This window comes from Tachysurus fulvidraco, chromosome 8 (genome assembly GCF_022655615.1).
Source record: "Tachysurus fulvidraco isolate hzauxx_2018 chromosome 8, HZAU_PFXX_2.0, whole genome shotgun sequence".
Taxonomy (NCBI): domain Eukaryota; kingdom Metazoa; phylum Chordata; class Actinopteri; order Siluriformes; family Bagridae; genus Tachysurus; species Tachysurus fulvidraco.
In genome coordinates, this window is record NC_062525.1 from 20,729,338 (window position 1) to 20,736,837 (window position 7,500).

The 7,500-nt window shown below is 40.0% G+C and overlaps 1 protein-coding gene across 3 annotated transcripts in view; it reads left to right on the forward strand.

Annotated features, from left to right (window-relative positions):
- Positions 1–7,500, forward strand: part of raraa (retinoic acid receptor, alpha a) — a 77,546-nt gene that overhangs the window by 31,057 nt on the left and 38,989 nt on the right. For 2 of the 3 annotated variants that reach the window (XM_027176869.2, XM_027176872.2), the window contains exon 2: positions 1,196–1,241. The exons of the other annotated variant lie outside the window; for it this stretch is intronic. The gene's annotated coding sequence lies outside the window, so the exon portion shown is untranslated. The remainder of the gene's footprint in view (positions 1–1,195; positions 1,242–7,500) is intronic. 3 annotated transcript variants of the gene reach the window in all.

Here is a 7,500-nt window from a genome sequence, read left to right on the forward strand (position 1 = left end):
CATGTATCTCCATCTTATGGTGAAGTTTGATCCTGTGGCATATTGATGATGAGTCAAATATTGCTAGTTTAATCTCTGAGGAATTTCTTTGCATACGTGGTGTCTACAGCTCCCTCCCTATGTAGTGAACACACATAGTGGACTTTTGGCCATTTGGCCTTCAACAATTTATTATTATTGCGTTATTAATGTTCAAGTAGCTAACGTTTGCTGTGTAAATTCATTGAGCTGTATATATCTTTATTTCTCCCATTTCTCTCTCTCTCTATTTCATATACTCTCTTTCTCTCTCTCTCTCACTCACAGACACACACACAGACACACACACACACACACACACACACACACACACACGCGCACACACACACACACACACACACACACTCTCACAAACACACACACACACACACTGTCTGGCCTTTGCCCACAAATCACATAAAGATCTTGTCCTTATAGATCGGCCCTTTTCTGGGATCGACGCTCACCATTAATGGGGATCGGGGGCTAATGGCTAACGCTAATGATGCTAACGATCCTTTCAGATACCACCATCGATCTTCAGAATGTCCGCTCGATTCTCGCGCGCGCGCGTGTGTGTGTGTGTGTGTGTGTGTGTGTGTGTGTGTGTGTGTGTGTATGTGTGTGTGTGTGTGTGTGTGTGTGTGTGTGTGTGGATATAGAGATGCTGCAGAAAGCAGAAGTGGCCTGGGGGAGAACACAAGCCAAAAAGAGATGTGAGAAAGGAGAGAGAGAGAGAGGGAGAGAGAGTGGGAGAGAGAGAGAGCAGAGCGACAAGTTCCATTTTTCTTCCCTCCCTCCCTTTCCTCTCTACATCCCCCCACTAATGTCCATTGTGTCTGATAGAGTTGGTGTGTGTGTTTAAATGTGTTCAGTCTCTTTAAAGGTGTGTGCAGAACATTACACTTTCTCACTAAATTGAAATACCTGACAAGGACAGTAAAATAAACCCGTGTGTGTGTGTGTCTGAATGTGTGTGTGTGTCTGAAAAGAAGTCTCTTTGTGCTCACGCACAAAGATGGGCTCAGCTGGATAATGATATCTGTTGTGATGTATGCACCAGAACCAGACATGCCAGACGAAGCTGTGTGTGTGTGTGTGTGCGTGTGCGTATGCGTATGCGGGTGTGGGTGTGGGTGTGCGTTAAAGCTGATGTTTGTTTCTGTCTTCCTTTTAGTGAAAAGGACACATACTAGATCAGTGGCTCATGAGAAGGGAAACAGGTATGTTTCTCACACACACACACACACACACACACACACACACACACACACACACACACACACACACACACACACACACACACACACACACACACACAGGTCTACCAGCCTCCTACTGAGCATATAACTTACTCCTCTCGTTCTCTCCGTCACTTTTTCCTCAGCTCTCAGACCAATCAGATCTCTCAATTTCTCATGGCCTAAAAATATTTGTTTTACTCAAAAATCTCAGAAATGTTTTTAATTCTTCTGAAAAAAATCTAAGACTTTAAAATCCTTCAGTGTAGAAGAAAGGAACTTTGATCCCTAAGGGTTTCCTGTGATTTTGGTGTTTCGTATTTCTTTTCCTTTTTCGTTCCGCAGATGTGATGGCGGACCCTGCAGCGTTAGCGTTAGCATTAGCGCTGTGTCATTAGCAAGCCGCCCTGGAGGAGAGATTTGCCTGATTTATGGTCTGAGGTGCTAATGGAGCAGCAGACATGGCCGCCTCGCGCACCCCCGCCGCCGATGCTAATGAAAGTTTTGTGCAAATTTTAGCTGGAGAAGGAGGAAAGGAAAGTGGGGAAGGGTTGAGATGTGCGAGAGAAATGGAAGGAGCTTGTAGCTAGTGGCCTTTTGAGATTATGATGTCTATTCAAATGTCGTCCCAACACTAACTCTCTCTCTCTTTCTTTCTCTTTCAATCTGAAGAAAGAGTGGTGTACAGATGTGCAGATGAGATTTTTTCAGGAGAAGATGGATGACACAGGAGCACATTGATGTGTTTTGGTTGTGTGTAAAACTAGATGAGTAGTGAGGGGAAAAAGGCTGTGAGGGAAAAGCTACATTCTGGCTGAGGTGAACTCCTGATGTTCATGCTAGCAGGAGACAAGTCTTTTTTATTTCTTTTTTTGTCTTTAGCTTGCTATTGTTTTAAATAACAAATAGAAATAACTATGTATAAAACTACTTAGTTAAATGCTAATCATTGTGAAAGCTGGTTGATTGATTTACCTGCTACATGCTCAACTCTGTACTAGTGTCTGTTAACATAGTAAGCTAACTGGCTAACACGCTCATGTACACTCACCAGAAGCACCAACAATTCCTTCCTGTTCTTTCTTTCTTTTTCTTTCTTTTTTTTTTTGCGAAACATATTTAACAAGAGAAAGAATCCTTGACAGGATCAGATGAAACCATAGTAAACATCACGTCAGTAAACAGAAGCTGCGTAAAAGTATAAAAGTCTGTGTTTAAAAGAACTGATGTTACCATGTGCTGCTTGTCTAGCGGTGCTTAGCGACTTCAGGAAGTTAGCTGATTATTTTTTTCCCTGTCAACGTCAGCTCCTTATAATAGACCGTTTGATTTATTCCTTTCAGTTAGAACAAGGTAAGCAGATTTTTTTTTGTCTTTGTTAGCAGTTACACGCTAGCTTTTTCCAGTACATCATTAAGTTACGACTTATTCTAATCAAATGAATTGTTTGCAGATCTTCAGAGCTGCATCATGCACCAGACACACTCACATGCGTTTAGCTTCATCACGCTAGCGGTCTAAGAGGTATTTTCAGATGTGTGTATAAACAGAGGAGCCACAACAACAGCTCTTAGCGACAAGCGTGTGAAGGATTTGTCGTCCACAGCGTTGTGCAAATGAGGCGTCGCTATTCGCTAAATCCGTCACAACTGGCATGAGATTGGCTGATGCAGTGATTTTGCTGGAGAGAATCTGAGGCAAATGATATTACACAATTCCAGTGAGAAAATGTCACGTTTAGATCAAAAGCGTATGTGCGATTGTGGGTTTTGGCTGAAGAGTGTGTTGTTACTGTGTGGGTGTTGCGTGCTAAGCTAATGGTTCAAAAACGTGATGATTGTTTTGCTCTGTTTCTCCTCTTCATTATCTGGGGTGTGTGTGTGTGTGTGTGTGTGTGTGTGTGTGTGTGTGTGTGTGTGTGTGTGTGTGTGTGTGTGTGTGTGTGAACATGCCTGATGGGAACAAGTCACATGATGACAGAGTGTGTGAATGATTAACCTGTAACTGTCCCTTCAGAAAAAAAAACGAGGCAAATATAAAGAAAAGCTGCTGCATCGCTTCAGGCTTCGTCCTGATTACTGCTCACACATCCATCCATCTTTCTTTCCCTCACTTCTGCTGCACTTCTCTTCCAGGATGGATCATGCTCTTGGAAAACGCAATATTGTTTTCAGGAGGTGGGGAGAAGTGAGGGAAAAACGATTTGCATCTCCGCCCACAGGCATTCGACTGCAATACGGTTAAAGGCAATAAGGGCTCTCTCCATCATTCTGCTTTATCTTCATCCCTCCGTTCTCCCTTCAAGCTCATTCTCTCTTCGTCGTTTTTCATTTTTTCATTTGCAGTCTCTCCCCATCTCGCGCGTCCCCTCAGCGTCCCTCTGCAGCAACACGCTTCTGTTCCGCTAATAAAACACACTGCATTAAAACTCCACCTGACTCACTGTGTAGCACGCTGATCGTTTTATAGTTTTGTGAAGGTTTTGTGAACGTAACTGAACGTTTGGTTACAAAATTGTGTTTTTCGTACATTGTTTTATCACTCGACTCACCGATTTATCCCTCTATTAAAGATAGCTAAGTTTTGACATTAGCAAACATTTTTTTGAACATTGACATTCTCAGAATGTTTGTTGACTAAAACTTTGTTTTTGATGAATGTTTTTTTGACGTATTTCTGATTTATGGATTACGACAATAATTTTGTACTTTAGAAGATGCACAGCGTTTAATCTGAGGTTATCTTGACATTTTCTGAACGTTCTCGGAAACTAAAACGTAATGTGCCAACTGAACGTTTTCTTAGTGAAGTGTTTTTATGGAACATTTTGCTCATAAACGTATTACAATTTTACAATGTTTTGTGAACATTGTTGAGGTAAGTTGATACTTTGTGAATACTGTGTGTGATTCATTAGCATTTTTAAAAGTACCTGCATATGCAGTGAAAAATTTTAGGTTAGCATAACATTTTTACTGATTATTTTCCACTAAATTCTGACGTCCTTTACTGACATTGTAATGTTTTTATTAGTAGTAGTAAACTTTTAGTAGTAGAGTTTTACGGTTCTCGGAATATTTACTTACTAAATCATTAAATTTCTTGACATGTTATGCTATTTCACTAATTTCAGGATTATTTTGCTAATATACAAATTCTAATTTTAAAGGTACTGTGTGTCTATAGAGAACAATTTTACCAGAATATGTCTTAAACGTTATGGATTCTCAGAAACTTTCGAGATTAAATATATTTAGTCTGTCCTTTCCTGTCGTGTTCTGAAAACATTTTAATAAAACGCTACGTAACGTTTATGAATGTTTTATGCTAATGTTTTATGCTGTGGTGCTCCTTCTACTTCTTCTTACTAAAAGGTTAAACCTGCACAGTTCTATTGGTGTTCCACAAATATTAGGACTCATCCACAGTGGACTGGTGTGTCTGTGGCCTATATAATGAACAGAGAGGGTTGTTTGGGACACACCCATAGACTCTTTTACTCCAGATCTGTTTCCTGTTGTCGCCTTTGTTTGAAGGAGAGACGTCTCGTGCAGGATCAGACATGTATGCATTATTTTACATGAAGACAGGAGTACATTCTGAGACATGCCTAAGGCAGTAGTAGTAGTATGATCTCATTCTGCTCTTTTTACACACACACTCACACACACACACACACACACACGCACTACACATTTTTATTCAGGACATGAAATCTCATCATAAGGCAAAAAGTCCTTCCCCCTTCTGTCCCATGGTGAACATTTCTCCTACACACACACACACACACACACACACACACACACACACACACACACACACACACACACACACACACACACACACACACAGTTTTCTGTATGTATGAAATCAGGTCAGTCTTCTCGCTCATCTTCTCTTGTTCAATCTTCAAATGTATCATTGCAAGCTTATAAAGTAGGTCAAAGCTCTTATTAAGGTTTCTATTCACACATCTTGCACACACACACACACACACACACACACACACACACACACACATACTCCCACACTCTGATATTTTCACACACAGACACAGATACTCCCATACTTACACTGACAACCACAACCCCCTCCACACACACACACTCATTCACTCACTCACACACACACTTACTCACTCACTGACACACACACACTCACTCACTCTCATTCACTGACACACACTTCCAGACTTACACCAGCTGGCAGTCACACGCTGACAACCACAATCCCGAGCTCACACACACACTCTCTCTCTCTCTCTCTCTCTCTCTCTCTCTCTCTCTCTCTCTCTCTCTCATACACACACACACTCGCTCACACACTTCCATACTTAAACCCACTGCCATACTGACACGCACTGACAACCACAATCCCACATTCACACTCACACACTCGCCTCACACATTGAGACACACACACACACACACACACACACACACACACACACACACACACACACACACACACACACACTTCCATACTGCCCCCCCACACAATCCCCCACAAATCCAAATGCACTCCAACAATCCCATATTTACACACAACCGCACTCTCATACACACCCAGAATCCCACACTCACACACTCCAACATTCGCACACACCCTTAATCTCGCACACCCACACACTGTGACTCGTACATTACTAGCATATTTCTATTCTGTAGTGTAGAAGTTCAGTAGAATTAATCTTCCGTAAATCATTTAAAAACACGACAGACTTTCTAAGATGTTAATATCCCAACTCTGAGCTATGCTAATGTCATTATTAATGTATGTGACACATAGTGGATATTAGAATATTCTCTGCCTAAATTTGGGGTTTAAAATAATAATAATCTTATTGTATAGTTTCGAACTCTTTGTTTCTCTGGAAACTTTTACTTAAATCCTGCATCTGCGTGTCTGTGTGGTGGTTGGAGGGATCAATGGTAATGGCAGTTGATTTAATTAGAGACCTGGGGGTGGGGCAAAATGATCTATCACTCATGAGAAGGGGTGGGGCTAAATTTAAATGTCTAAATAATTACATATGTATGTGTACAGATGGGAAAATTACATATTTTTTAAATTCATTAAAGTTTATCTTTCCCGTGTTTAATTAACATTCAATACTTAATGCTAATTCTGTATTTGTGTTGTAGAATAAAAAACCTGATTGGTCAGCTGGGTTTCACGACTCACACACGATTGGCTGATGCAGTTTGTTCAATTTTAGATGTTAAAAATAACATATTTATTGAGAAGATAATAAATACAATTATAAATATACATATATAATATGATATAAATTAAATTATAATATTTCTTGATTTTGCATAATAATAATAATGGTGGTGGTGTGGTGATGGTGCATCCTAATAATAATCTACTGCAATAATCTCTGCAATGATCTTAGTTTATTGTTGTAAAATGACAAATAGTTCTTTATGTATTATTTAGAATGCATATTAAATGATCAAGATGCAACTACATAGTTTTACATTAAAAACAATCTCACTTTTTGGAATTTATTTGTTCAGAAGTATTTTGGAAAAATGCCACATCTTCAAAAGTGAGGCCCTTTTCCTCACGATAGAACTACATGTATGATATTATATGTAACTATTTCTTTACAAATATGTTCTATTAAAAATTGTATTACATTAAAAAATGTGTTTCAAGTCATCAATTTGTGTACAGTATAAAAATGTGTTACAGATGATGAGTAAGTTAGTAATTTCTTATCTTTGGCACATATAAAACACGAGGATAATTCTGTTTTTACTTGGTCCATTTTAAAATATAAAATTCCCTCTTTTTTCTCTCAGACATGAGATTTCTTCACTGTTATTGCTGACCTCCCCTCATTTTAACTTTCCCTCTCTTAACACACACTAACACACACACACACACACACACACTCCTGATAGAAACTGTTCACAGGACTCCCCGATGTTGGATCTCTTCCTGTCTGGCAAAGTCTCTCACCATGTGTTCATACTGCACTGAAAACTGAGCTGGAGAATCGAGAAACCCAATAACACTCCCTCCCTCCCTCTCACTCCATCTCTCCCTTTCTGTCTCTCTGACTCTCTCTCTCTCTCTCTCTCGCTCTCTCTCTCTCTCTCTCTTTCTTTCTCTCTCTGTCTCAAACACACACTGAATTAAATATTAGCTTAACACTGCAGACACACTAACGCTGTTAGGTGAGACGAGGACTGAGAAAGTGTGTCATATAGCTTCATCTGTGTCATGGACC